The 14,118-nt window shown below is 43.3% G+C and overlaps 1 long non-coding RNA gene across 1 annotated transcript; it reads left to right on the top strand.

Annotated features, from left to right (window-relative positions):
- Positions 1-1,551: 1,551 nt before the first annotated feature.
- Positions 1,552-13,494, top strand: LOC133359604 (uncharacterized). Its single transcript, XR_009757174.1, has 6 exons — positions 1,552-1,763; positions 7,031-7,112; positions 8,042-8,170; positions 8,317-8,421; positions 8,628-8,726; positions 9,286-13,494. It is a non-coding gene; the product is annotated as an uncharacterized LOC133359604 (long non-coding RNA).
- Positions 13,495-14,118: the final 624 nt, after the last annotated feature.

Raw genomic sequence — 14,118 nt, 5'->3', positions numbered from 1 at the left:
CTCTATCCATTTACAAGCTTTCTTTTAACTCTGTTGTCGTTGTATCCTCAAATCTTGTAACTCAATTTTAACCCACTTCCCAATGTGGTAAAACATAAAAAAAGTATTTTTTTAAACCATCTTTTTTATATATTATGTTTCGGCTTGGGTCTAATTGTCCACGGTCCCCCTTACGTTATGGCAAGCTTTCGGGGCCACTTCCTGGAGTCGTGGAGTTTTGCCATTACGAGTACATTTCATAAAAGCGCGTTTAAAAAAACTTTTTTTTATATTACTTATTTCATTGTTGGAGGGGTTGCCCCCCCTACCTGAAAATCCTGGCTCTGCCTCTGTCCACCACCACTTGACCGTATATTAAGTTCGCTTGCTTGCTTAGGACCGTGCAAATCTTTCGGTCGTTTTTTAACCCACTTCCCGTGATCCAATCGAGCTGACATTTTGCACACAGACTCGTTGTGCGTGACAATTAATGTTCGTGAAATTTTTTTTCCAAAATTTTACACTTTTTAGGACAAAAATATGATATTTAATTACCAATTGCTTAATGCTGGCAGGCAATCATCTGACCCATAGGTGGCAGCCATCTCAAGCCAGAGGACGAGAGGACTCTAGCCGCCACGCATATAAAGGATTTATAGTGAAAAACTTTGTTTTTACGGGTTAATGATTTTTATTCCTTAATTGGCTACAAAAACCTTTTTTTGAGAAAGAAAACAAACGGGATGATGGCAACTTTTCGTTAGATGTTTGAAATGGACTACTGCGATGTCTTCATTTTCCCACACCCATCCCACCCCCCATTTGTAAAGTATTTATTTGTATTGTTGTTTTGTGCGGCATATTCCTTTTGTTTTCTTGCGAGGCGAACATTGCAACAGATGGCGAACCGATGTGTAGGTTTGATTTCCGTCACAAACCCCACCGACACTCAACTTGGTAGTTCAACTCAACTTGGTAGTTGAGTTTCGAGTGTCGGGTGCAGCTCAGCTCGATGCACTTCCGAGTTCAATAAAAACGTAACCTGCAGAGGCCATTGCAAGTGGGTGGCCTTAACACGCGCCGTGTTGTAATTAAGTGGGTTGGGGTATAGTGTATAGTATAGTGTATAGTAGTGTAATGTATAGTGTAGTGTATAGTAGTGTAGTTTATAGTAGTGTATAGTGTGTAGTAGTGTATAGTGTAGTGTACAGTAGTGTATAGTGTACAGTAGTGTATAGTGTAGTGTACAGTAGTATAGTGTATAGGAGTGTATAGTAGTGTAGTGTGTAGTAGTGTAGTGTGTAGGAGTGTAGTGTATAGTAGTTTACTGTATAGTAGTGTATAGTAGTTTACTGTATAGTAGTGTATTGTGTACAGTAGTAGTGTGGTGGTGGTGGTAAGTGTGCATGTTTTCCCGCGTATTTCTGGGGCTAAAAATAAAACACGAAGTCTGCAAATTGGTTCCAACACCAAACAGTCGCACAGACTTTTTATTGCAAGGTATACGACCGCGTCATCATTCACCAAGCGTCACACATTCTGCCACACCTTGGACATTGAACTGATTGTCCTCCACCAGAGCTAGAGCCGCATTCTGTTTTATGGCCTCTGACGTTTGTGTTTTTTATTGAACTCAAAGTTCATCGAGCTGAGCCACACCATCCTCCACCCTCAAGGGGTGTCCCATCGCCTCTCGCTCCCATCCACACATCCGTGCGGACAACTCCTGGGCCATGTCTCAATTCCACCTGCTCTCCACATTGCTTGCCTATGCACTCATGCTGGTAAGTTGTGTGTCTGAGTGGTGTGTGTCTGTGTGGTGTGTGTCTGAGTGGTTTGTGTCTTTGTGTCTGATTAGTGTGTGTCTGAGTGGTGTGTGTTTGTGTGTGTCTGAGTGGTGTGTGTCTGAGTGGTGTGTATCTGTGTGTGTCTGAGTGGTGTGTGTTTGTGTGTGTCTGAGTGGTGTGTGTCTGTGTGTGTCTGAGTGGTGTGTGTTTGTGTGTGTCTGAGTGGTGTGTGTCTGAGTGGTGTGTGTCTGTGTGTGTCTGAGTGGTGTGTGTTTGTGTGTGTCTGAGTGGTGTGTGTCTGTGTGTGTCTGAGTGGTGTGTGTTTGTGTGTGTCTGAGTGGTGTGTGTTTGTGTGTGTCTGAGTGGTGTAATGTATGACTTACTGTTAGTAGCTCAGCTTATTGGAGAGTATATTGAGTATATTGATGTAGTTTATATTTTAGTTTTTTATTACAATGTATAGTCTAAGCCTCTAAGGTATAGGGTGGTGTATAGTAACGCAGTGTATAATTTAATGTTGGGTTTGTCTATGTCAGTGTATAGTACGGGGTAGACCCATGTGATGTAAGAAAAAAGTTTAGCTGGAGGCATATTATATTTTTTGCGACATAGAATTGTAATGTATGACACACTGTTAGTAGCTCAGCTTATTGGAGAGTATATTGAGTATATTGATGATATTGGATGTAGTTTATATATTTTTTTTACGTGGTGGTTTGGCTGCTGCAGCTCCTAACGATAAAAATGTCCCTCCCTTTATTACTGCTAATCCTACTTCCTCCCTTTGACTGCTAATCCTACATAATACACGAGCATAATATGACTTTGAGACCTCCCCACCACCTACACATTCCACAAGTAGTGACTAATCCCATATCTGCATTTTCCATAAACAGTAGAACCTCTGGTCACGACCATAATTCGTTCCATAACTTTGGTCGCAACCCGATTTGGTCGTGACTCGAACCTAATTTCCCCATTAGATTGTATGTAAATACGATTAATCCGTTCCAGACTCCTACGAACTGTATATAAATATAGTTTTTTAAAGATTTTTAAGCACAAAAATATGCCATAGAATTCACAGTGTAATAGTAAAAACATTGAATAACACTGAGAAAACCTTGAACAACAGAGAAAACAAACATTGCTGCGTCAAGGTTTAGAATCATTCAACAAGATGATTGTTTCGTCTGCTACATCAGTCGGTCGATTCTGAGAGAGAGAGAATATTCGTATGAGCAATTCATGTTTCTATTGAAAGTAAGTTAACAGTAATATTTGGGTACAGTATTGTTTTTGGAAGCATTCACCGTAATATCGTGTGAACGTTTACTTCACCGCATCATCGAATGCATGATGTGAGAAGAGATTAACGGGTTCTTATGTTAGCGATTTACGTACTCGGCGCTTTCGCTCTCTAAATTACGGCTTGAATGAGGGGGGAGGGGTATGACTACACTCACAAAATTAATATCTTACTAGGAATTTAATATAACAAAAGTTATATATATATATTATGCTTTGTTGTTGTAAACAAACAACATGAAATTTGGCGCTTACAAAATAAAATGGCGCGGAAGGGGAAATCGGCCGCGGCCGTGTTTGATCGTCACCTGAGTTTGCGTTCGTGACCAGATTAAAAAAAATTGTGAATTTTTTGGTCGTAACCCGATTTGGTCGTGGTCAGTAGCGTTCGTGACCAGAGGTTTTACTGAATATACAAAATTCCTCTGTTGATATGTAAATTCCTTTGTCAAGGCGCTCTCCTCCTCCAACCCAGCTTAAATATACGCTGCCAAGCCTGGTGGTGTTTCATTCAGACGCTGTCTTTCCGACAGACCTGTTCTTCACCTGAGGACGGCTGCTTGCGTTGTGGCTGAAACGTCGTGAGAATTTTATTTTATTATGTTTTATTTTTATTATTTTATTATTTCCCTTCTACGTGACTTTACCGAAAGAACCAAAAAGATGAGTTCTAGATAAATTAGTTTGTCAGTCCTAAATAATTTAAAAGTGCATCAAAGCTCCCCAGCGGTTTCCTAATATCGGATGGGAAGAGCGTCCAGACGGTCACATCATTAACATCACCGCCACCACCACCACTATCATGTACGTACAATTAACTTCTTTGGCACCGTACATAGCCAACCGCAGAAATTTGAGGTGCGGAGGAAGGCCAACAAGCTAAACACAAAGCAGTTCTAAAGAAATTTGTTGTAAATTTAGTATAGTGGTGTAGTGGAATTTAGTATAGTGGTGTAGTGTATAGCAGTGTAGTGTATATATACTACACACTGCACTGCACTGCACCACTATACATCACGACTATGCACGATACGCAACACTACTATACACCGCACACACACTACACACACGTCTGCATTAACCACACATTGTGGTATAAAATGGTCCCCCCCCGATAATGTGTAACAGCTCCAACCCCGAGCTATGTGATGCCGCCGTTGATGTTTTCGCAGGTTCAAATTTATTTTTAAAAATGAGCGATCCGTCAATTTGGCAATTCCGATTCGAAAAGGCGGAGATGGGCGAGAAAGCGTGGGAGGGGAAGCCAAGACCACACCAACTACAACCGCCATTCGCCACCAAGTGGCGGTGACATCACCACGGCACCTGTGCCAGGCTAGGTGCACGTTAAGGCCATGTGAAGTGTCGAACGCCCGCTGGCACGAGATCACGGGACAGACCCTACAGGTGCCCATAGGTTGTGCCAGGCTAGGTGCACGAGGTCACGAGACAGACCATGCAGGTGCCATGGGTTGTACTGCTGCTGTGCCAGGCTAGGTGCAGGAGCACCTAGCCTGGCACAGGTGCCATGGGTCAACTAAGATGCATCACCTGTGCTCCCTGCTGTGCCAACTTTGCTGTGTTTAAAGCCACCCGGCGCTCCGCTCGTTGTCACGAGGGAAGTCACACAAAAAACAAAGATCCCCCGTATAGCCTGAACAGACTGCCGTGGCAAGTGCTGTTAATGAGTCACAGCGCCTATGATGGCCGGCACCGCGGCACACGAGGGGGTGGGTGGCCAGCACTAAGCCCGACCGCCTTTGTCTCCCCAGTGGCGATGTTTATTACACTACACCACTGCACCAGGTACTCATTTGAGGCTGAGTCGACCTGAGGGGAGGCCCAGGAACCGGTTCAGATAATCGCTATCACAGGTGTTGGTGGCCTTGTGCGGGAATTGAACTCGGGGTCGCCCGGATCGTAGCATTAACCACGACACCACCGCTCCCTACACACTCACACACACATCTCACTCACTCACACTCACACACAGCTCACTCACACACACACAGCTCACTCACTCACACACACACATCTCACTCACACACACACAGCTCACTCACACACACACAGCTCACTCACTCACACACACACATCTCACTCACTTACTTACGTGACTTAACCGAAAAAACCTAAGGATATGAATATCTCACTCACACTCACACACACAACTCACTCACACACACAACTCACTCACTCACACTCACACACACAGCTCACTCACTCACACTCACAACTCACTCACTCACACACACAGCTCACTCACTCACACACACAACTCACTCACTCACACACACAACTCACTCACTCACACACACAACTCACTCACTCACACACACAGCTCACTCACTCACACACACAACTCACTCACTCACACACAACTCACTCACACTGACATCGTTGGCGATGGCGAATGCGAGATTTGCTGAGCCCGTTCCGTTCTCTGGAGAAGAAAGTTACCAATGGAAGAAAAAAAATCACAATCCAGTTTGGTGGTCGTACTGCAGTTGGCGTGAGCAAGGAACCGAGATACATGGCGTCATCTGGTCCAACACCATGTGAGACTAGGCTCTAAGGAAAGCTGTCTCGGGTGTGGACCAATCAACTTCAAGGACCATGTGAGACCAGGCTCTAAGGAAAGCTGTCTCGGGTGTGGACCAATCAACTTCAAGGACCATGTGAGACTGGGCTCTAAGGAAAGCTGTCTCGGGTGTGGACCAATCAACTTCAAGGACCATGTGAGACTAGGCTCTAAGGAAAGCTGTCTCGGGTGTGGACCAATCAACTTCAAGGACAGTGCACATTATCAGAGCTATGTTTTTTGTTTGCATTATGACTGCAGGTATTGTGGTCTATGTAAACACGACTCCTTGTAAAAAAGTTGTCAGTTTTGTTGCCAGATAGAAGGGTAAAAAACCAATTATCATATTTTTTACTGGCAAATGAGGTTCCAATGGTGTAAATGCTTCACCCCGAGCTCTCATACTCTGATGGTGCATTGTCTTTGAGTTGTGCGCCTTTTGGCGTCATCTGGTCCAACACCATGTGAGACTAGGCTCTAAGGAAAGCTGTCTCGGGTGTGGACCAATCAACTTCAAGGACAGTGCACATTATCAGAGCTATGTTTTTTGTTTGCATTATGACTGCAGGTATTGTGGTCTATGTAAACACGACTCCTTGTAAAAAAGTTGTCAGTTTTGTTGCCAGATAGAAGGGTAAAAAACCAATTATCATATTTTTACTGGCAAATGAGGTTCCAATGGTGGAACAATAACTTAATTTACCGCAGAGACCATATACCCATATGGAGACTCTTAGATACCCATATAGAGACTCATAGATACATAGAGACTGATAGTGATGGTGGTGATAGTGGAGGTGGTGGTAATAGTGGACGTGATGATAGTTGTGATGGTAGTGATAGTGGTTAAAGTGGTGATGGTGGTGATGGTAGTGCTAGTGATGGTGGCAATAGTGGTGGTGGTGATGGTAGTAATGGTAGTGATAGTAGTGATGGTAGTAATGGTAGTGATAGTAGTGATGGTAGTGATGGTAGTAATAGTAGTGATGGTGGTGATGGTAGTGATGGTGGTGATGGTGGTGATGGTGGTGACGGTAGTGATAGTAGTGATGGTGGCGATAGTGGCGATGGCGGTTGTCTGGATAGACCACCCGAATGTGAATTTGTAGTTGTTGCTCTGCATCTACAACAGACCTACAACAGAAAAAAATCGTACTCGTGTGCAGAGACAATGTCAGAAAGAGGGAGACCACTCACCGTGTGGGTGTAGCTAGTTGAGTGGGTGAAACCAACGTCAGTGCCGTCACCGTGGACTAGCAGTGGCTGCTTATTTGTGTTGTGGAGGAAAATTTACTGCGGTATTGTTCTTTGACTGACAAAGATGAATTTCACCTATGTTTCATGAATCTTGCCCGCATGTTGTGTGTGTATACAGATTTTTTCAGGCACAAAGGCTGATTGTGCCCATGGAAATTACAGAGCTAGTTCCGGGCTGTGCTGCCGACTCTGCCCTGCCGGTGAGTTTCGTATTCTAATGAAGCTTAGCGGTGGCTAGGAGATGTTAACTATCTCGCCAGGTATACAGAAGGGTGTGGGTTTGATCGTGACCCTGACGCCTGCTGTATATTACGAGTTGGCATGTCTCTCTCTCCGGGTCCTCCGGGTTTTCCCCTCCACATTCAAAATTGACGTCATGCGTTTCGAACATTTGGCTGCTTTATATATTTCTACATAAGCCACTTCGTTCGGCCATCATGTGGCCAGGTCATCGATTATCTGTCTGCTTCGGGCAGGGGGGGGGGGGAAGGCGATTTTCAAAAATGCCACATGACATCATTCTTTAAGATATATTATTATAAGATATATTCTTGCATAACATTGCTTTCAGGTGTTGTGTATGTTTTCTTCGTGTTTAAAATTTCTTTATATGATATTGCATAAACAGATTCTATTACTGTACCGTACTTACCACTTCAATCCCGAAGACTGCATGGGGTGATGTACGTAGTACTACGCTCTTGTTTCAACAACTTGCGTTTGATGCGAATGCCGAATTACACGCACTTTTTGCCGGATTACACTGTATATTTAGTTATTGTATTTACTGGAGTTATTCGTCACGAAAGATCTATATACGTGCAGTATTTTCATTAAGTTGTTGTATGACACTAAAATCAAGCATAGATACTTTTCTTGCCATGCACGGACTGGTAGCTTTTAGAGCGGTTTTGCTGGATCGGCCCCGGCCCAGGACCACCGGATGTTGGAAGCCGGATAATCGTGTGCTGGACAATCGATGATCAACTGTGTATAGCTCAGTGGACCTTACATCGTCAATTTTAAAATAGTTTAGGATTTTAGTTTAACCAACTTTCATGATTCTCCATGCACTCACCCCCGCTACCTTTCCCCTCTCACCTCACGCTACTCCCCGCCTCTCACCTAGGAACCTTCAAGGCTGATGACTGCTCAACGGAGGGCGGGTACACCATCTGCCTGTCCTGCAACCATGGCTGGTACACCGATGGGGACAACCAAGAAACCTGGTGCTTACCCTGCACAGTCTGCGGCCAACGTGAGTCCCAGTACCGAGAGGTGAAAGTAATTTTGCCCCACTCAATTATGAAATTCTGATTGCAGAGTATCTGACGTAACTCGACTACCTCCTTCACACTTGTGTCCTTGGGTCTCCGAACTAATGACCGTTTTTGTTCCTGGCAGATGAGGTCATCCAGCAGGATTGCAAAGCGACACAAAATAGGAAGTGCATCTGCGATATTGGATTCTACCGACCAGAAAAAGGCGACCCCTGCCAGGAGAAATCACGTGAGAGCCCAGAATAATTGATCAATTTCAATTGTGATAGTTTTTTTATTCGCGAAATATACCGATGTGTTCACATTACTGTATGTGGATATGTGTACAGTATTGTACGCTAAATGTTTTATTCTATCCATTTACTGTACAAGTTATATTTAACAGTATCATGCCTTAGTGCTACTAAAATTATTGCATTATCTGTCTTTTTCTAGACGTTGGTGCCATTGCTATTACGGCTGGCATTCTAGGTTCGGCATTTGTTGCTGGAGTTGCTTATCTCACTTATTGGTGGAGACGCCGACGACGTAGAGGTAAGAGGCTCAACTTTTAAAGCTGTTTTTACTGTCTGATGTTGCCATAGCTGGATTTGGGGAGGAAGGATATTTTACATTTAAATGTTAAACATAGGCAGAAGTGTAGAGTTGAAATAATGTATGCTAAATTTTCAGTTATAGCCATCCTAGTATGTTTGTTTAATTTATTTCGCACCGCATGTAGCCAACCGTGCAAATCGGAGGTGCGGGGAGAAGGAAAGCAAATTAAAAACACAGAAAGCAGTTCTAAAGAAATTAACTTTCCATTTAGACATAACATTATTAGAATGTACATCAATAGTTACTGGCTAAATATAACTTAACTGGATTGTTGCTGTTCTGTTTGGTTTGTTGTCCTTCCCCCACACCTCTGATAACCAACGATTGGCAATGCACGGTGCTAAAGAAGTTCACCATACATACAGAGCTACCTTGCAAAAGACATGCCTTGTCACAATGGGCCTTGACATGGCTTAAATAAAATGCGCGTGTATGTGAAGAAATCTTGATGAATATCACAGCCCTCTCCACTCAAATACTCTTTTTCTCTCTCCAGATGCAGCAAGCAGAAAGAAAGCACTGGAAGAAGTAAAGTCTCTCTGTCTGAACGGTGTCCATAAGAACGGAACAGTGCAACAACCACAACCAAGAGATAATTAGAAACATCTAATGAGCAGGGAGAAGACCAAGAACAATGCCAACTAAAAGAGAAAACTATCGACGATGACCCGGCATAGGATCTGCATTTAGGTCACGTTTGTCGTGTCATTATGATCAAATGTAAATAATTGGTTTATAGAAGAAACCCCCAGAGAAGCATTCCGCAAGTATATAACCAAGTTAATGAGGGAAGATTAGGCTTATCTTAAGTTCAGATGTTCCATATATGCATTGTCCTTGAAACTGATTGGTACTGGCAAAGGAGGTCCAATAATGTAGATGCTCACCCCGAGCCCTCATTACTTTGAAAGTGCATTGTCTTTGAGCTGTACGCCATTTGGCGTCCTCTGGTCGAGCACCAATTGGGTCGAGGCTCAAAAGAAAGCTGTCCCTTGGTGTGGACCAATCATTTTTAAGGACAATGCATATATTATCATCGTGTATTTTTTGTTTGTATTTGACTGCAGGTATTGTGGTTAATGCAGATATGAATCCTTGTAAAAAAAGGTTTCAGTTTTGATGCCAGAAAAAAGGGGAAAAACCCTACTATTATATTTTGGTACTGGCAAAGGAGGTCCAATGATGTAGATGCTCACCCGAGCCCTCATTACTTTGATAGTGCATTGTCTTTGAGCTGTACGCCTTTTGGCGGCCTCTGGTCGAGCACCAATTGCGTCGAGGCTCAAAAGAAAGCCGTCCCTTGGTGTGGACCAATCAGTTTCAAGGACAATGCATATATTATCATCGCGTGTTTTGTTTGCATTTGACTGCAGGTATTGTGGTTAATGCAGATATGAATCCTCTTAAAAAAGGTTTCAGTTTTGTTGCCAGAAAAAGGGGAAAGACCCTATTATTATATTTTGATACTGGCAAAGGAGGTCCAATGATGTCGATGCTCACCCCGAGCCCTCATTACTTTGATAGTGCATTGCCTTTGAGCTGTACGCCTTTTGGCGTCCTCTGGTCGAGCACCAATTGGGTCGCGGCTCAAAAGAAAGCCGTCCCTTGGTGTGGACCAATCAGTTTCAAGGACAATGCATATATTATCATCGCGTGTTTTTTGTTTGCATTTGACTGCAGGTATTGTGGTTAATGCAGATATGAATCCTCCTAAAAAGGTTTCAGTTTTGTTGCCAGAAAAAAGGGGAAAGACCCTATTATTATATGTTGGTACTGGCAAAGGAGGTCCAATGATGTAGATGCTCACCCCGAGCCCTCATTACTTTGATATTGCATTGTCTTTGAGCTGTACGCCTTTTGGCGTCCTCTGGTCGAGCACCAATTGGGTCGAGGCTCAAAAGAAAGCCGCCCCTTGGTGTGGACCAATCAGTTTCAAGGACAATGCACATATTATCATCGTGTTTTTTGTTTGCATTTGACTGCAGGTATTGTGGTTAATGCAGATATGAATCCTCGTAAAAAAAGGTTTCAGTTTTGTTGCCAGAAAAAAGGGGAAAACCCCTATTATTAGTATGTAAGTTATATCTATAACTGTTTTATTGCCTCAAGGGAATAAAAACCTATTGTTATTCATCATATTTTTCCCAAAATCCTCGCAAAGGTTACAGCAGCCTGTAGCCAGTGGTAACAACTTCAGTTGAATGCGTTGTACTGTAATACATGGGTGCCGTGGTGGTTATGAGATGTTATCTCCCTCGCTGTCCCGTTTACGATGACGTTGCACAGGTCCGAGATGTCGCACTGCCACCAGCCAACAAACAGGACACCTCGTTCATTTTCCGTTTCATAGAGTAAGTGTCCCCAACATCTTCCGTGGAGTGTCCTAATATCGATTCGAGGAGGGCTAGATCTGGCAATGCCAATTGTGCACAACTACTAGCTCAGATGAGGGGACAGTCGATGCGCAGGCGATGTAAATCAAGCATACCTCTCAACCCATGCGGTTTACCCGTATTCTTGTACAGGGAAATTGAGTTTTCGGGTCCATACGGCGCACAGCTGTGCCAATACGGGCAACAAAAATTATATTACACGCTTTCTATTAACTCACTATGTCTGTTGTATCCTCAAATCTTGTAACTCCATTTTAACCCACTTCCCAATGTGGTATCGACTGCAAACTTGGTATACTTTTGTCATACTGATGACAATACTATTAGCTATCATACATTTAAAAAAAACATATTTTTAAACAATCTTTTTTATATGTTATGTTTTGCCTTGGGTCTAATTGTCCACGGTCAACTGACGTCCGTAAATCACCACGGTCCCTTACGTTATGGCAAGCATCGGGGGCACTTTCTGGAGTCGTGGAGTTCTTCCATTACTAGTAGGGTACATTTAATTAAAACATGATGGCCACGTCGCTTCTGAAAAATTTGCTGCGTATCTCAGTGGGGCCTTGCCTGGAAATAAATATTATATATAACTCTATAAGATGTTTTTTGTGTTGGGTTAGATCACGTAAATGTGTCCAATTGTAGTGGGTTTGCTCTCCAACACAATCGGTTAGTGCTGAACTAGTATACTACACTATACACTAGTGCTCTAACTAGTAACTAATTAGCACGTTCTGTTTACGTGACAAACCCTTTACTAATTGGCTGTGTCGGGTTTAAATACATGCATTTATATTTACGCGATTTAACACGAAGAAAACCACTGTTATGGATAACATTGGTCGAGAAAGCCCTACTACTATGTTAAATAGATGTAACTCTTGGGTCACTGATGTATCTACGTGTAATGCGAGCGTAAATGGGGTTTGCTGCTGGGCTCTGGCCCAATCACACGGGCCGGGGTGTTGGGGGGCAGGAGCCAGTATGGGAAGGCCGGATCTGACGATCCGGAAGGAGAGGAGTCAGGATCACGTGGGAAACAGGATATAGGGGGGAGCCCGGAAGGGATTGGGGTCAGTTGCAGAAGTAAAGAGGCTGAGCCACGTTGGGTGGCCGGACGGGATCCACGCCATCAGCCACGTGGCCGCAGGACCTTCAGCACGCTGTCGGCCAGCGGTGTGCGGAGTGAGGGGGTGGAGGAGCTATTGGAGGAGCGCGCGTGAGCGCGCGCGAGGAGACGCTGGTCCGCTATCAGGACCAGCGGGGTGTGAGGAAGAGCAGAGGAGTTGACGAAGGAGCGCGTGCGGGGCGCGCGCGAGGAGACGCTGGTCCGCGGACAGGATTAGCGGGGTGCGGAGAAAGAAACTAAATAAGACCAACGGGGACCAGCATTGCCTGACGAAGTCTTTTATTAAATACGTAAGGAAATGTATAGCAGCAGCTAAACATTCTGATTGATGCCGAGGCACTCCCCTGCTCTCTCCTCCCTACAACCCACATTGAGTGATAGAACATTTTGGCTTGTGTGTGTTTAGAGTTGTTGTAAACCCCTAGAATCATAGTTCATGATTGTCTCAATGCTGGATTTCCGATAGCCGTGTTAATTCTACGCCCTGTGTCTGTTATTTTTATGCTTTTATTCATAAAGATTGCTTCATTAGTTGTTCAACTGCGGTTCACTCACATGGGATGCTCCAGTTAGCACGGTTGGCTGCATACTGTGCAAAATAAGTTTTAAGTATTTACCAACATAATCCAGAGGGTTTTTTGGGTTAAATTGTGCAAATATAAATGTGTCGTTAAACCCGCCATCATCCAACACAGCCAATTAGTAAGGGGCTTGTCACAAACAAAACGTGGAAACCTACAACAATGAGTACGACACATTTATATTTACGCGGTCTTGCCCCCCAAAAAACCTCCCATGGATATTGGTCGCGAAAGCCTTCGTGTTCAACTACATAATTGTGGTGATGGTGGTGATGATGATGTTGCGGTGCCTGCATGATGAAGTGGGGGATGTTGATGGTGGTGTTGGTGATTTGTGATGGAAATAATAGAAATAAAGCATACTAAAATACAATTATTATTTTATTATTTCCTTTCTACGTGACTTTACCGAAAGAACCAAGAAGATGAATCCCTGCAGTCACGAAAGCTTTAAATCGAGATTTGTGATGGTTTTGACGGTGTTGGTGGTGATGATGTAGCGATCTGGAATGCTCTTCCTTCCAATATTAGGAAGTCACTGGAGCTATGCACTTCTACATCATAATAATATAACGAGCCAAGAATGTGTGTCCCACATGTGACGTCACTCCACATGAGCCCCCCCCCCCCCCCGTCATTATCATTAGCAGGTGGATTTTTACATTCACGCAGGTCGAGAGGAAATAATATTTTTATAATGCAAATTCACTTTCACTTTTACGTTTCTTTATTGAAAGTGAATCAAATAAATAATACTACGCAGCAACAAAGTGGATTTGGTGTCTTTATTTATTTCTTCAGCACTTGAAACAAAAGGTAAGTCTAATTTATGCTTCTAAATTATGATAAAATAGACTTTCTCGATGATTTTCCAGCCATTGTATCGATTTAAATTTTATGTCAACCCCAGCAAGCGAAAGCAGACGAACAAAGTATTAGAGCAGTGAATTTGAGCAAATTGAAGGTGAGTTAAATACAGTGCTATGGTGACATGAAGTTAGGTGTTTGATGACATAGTTTTATGCAAGATTCACTGCCATTAAATTTACACAAGATACAATTGTACTCTGGTAAATGTTTTCGTAACTTTAATCGTTCTGTTCGGTCTTTTTTAATTGAAAACTGACTTCTGACAATATCAGCAGTCTACTTTTTTCACTCATCGATATCAATCATCCACCGGGGAAGAAAAATCTGTCAGTTCAAAGCTTCAGGTGAGT

The sequence above is a fragment of the Lethenteron reissneri genome, chromosome 65, assembly GCF_015708825.2.
Source record: "Lethenteron reissneri isolate LAM-NWPU_2019-01 chromosome 65, ASM1570882v1, whole genome shotgun sequence".
Lineage (NCBI taxonomy): Eukaryota > Metazoa > Chordata > Hyperoartia > Petromyzontiformes > Petromyzontidae > Lethenteron > Lethenteron reissneri.
Note: the sequence above shows the minus strand (reverse complement) of the source record. Positions and strands in the feature narration are given on the sequence as shown.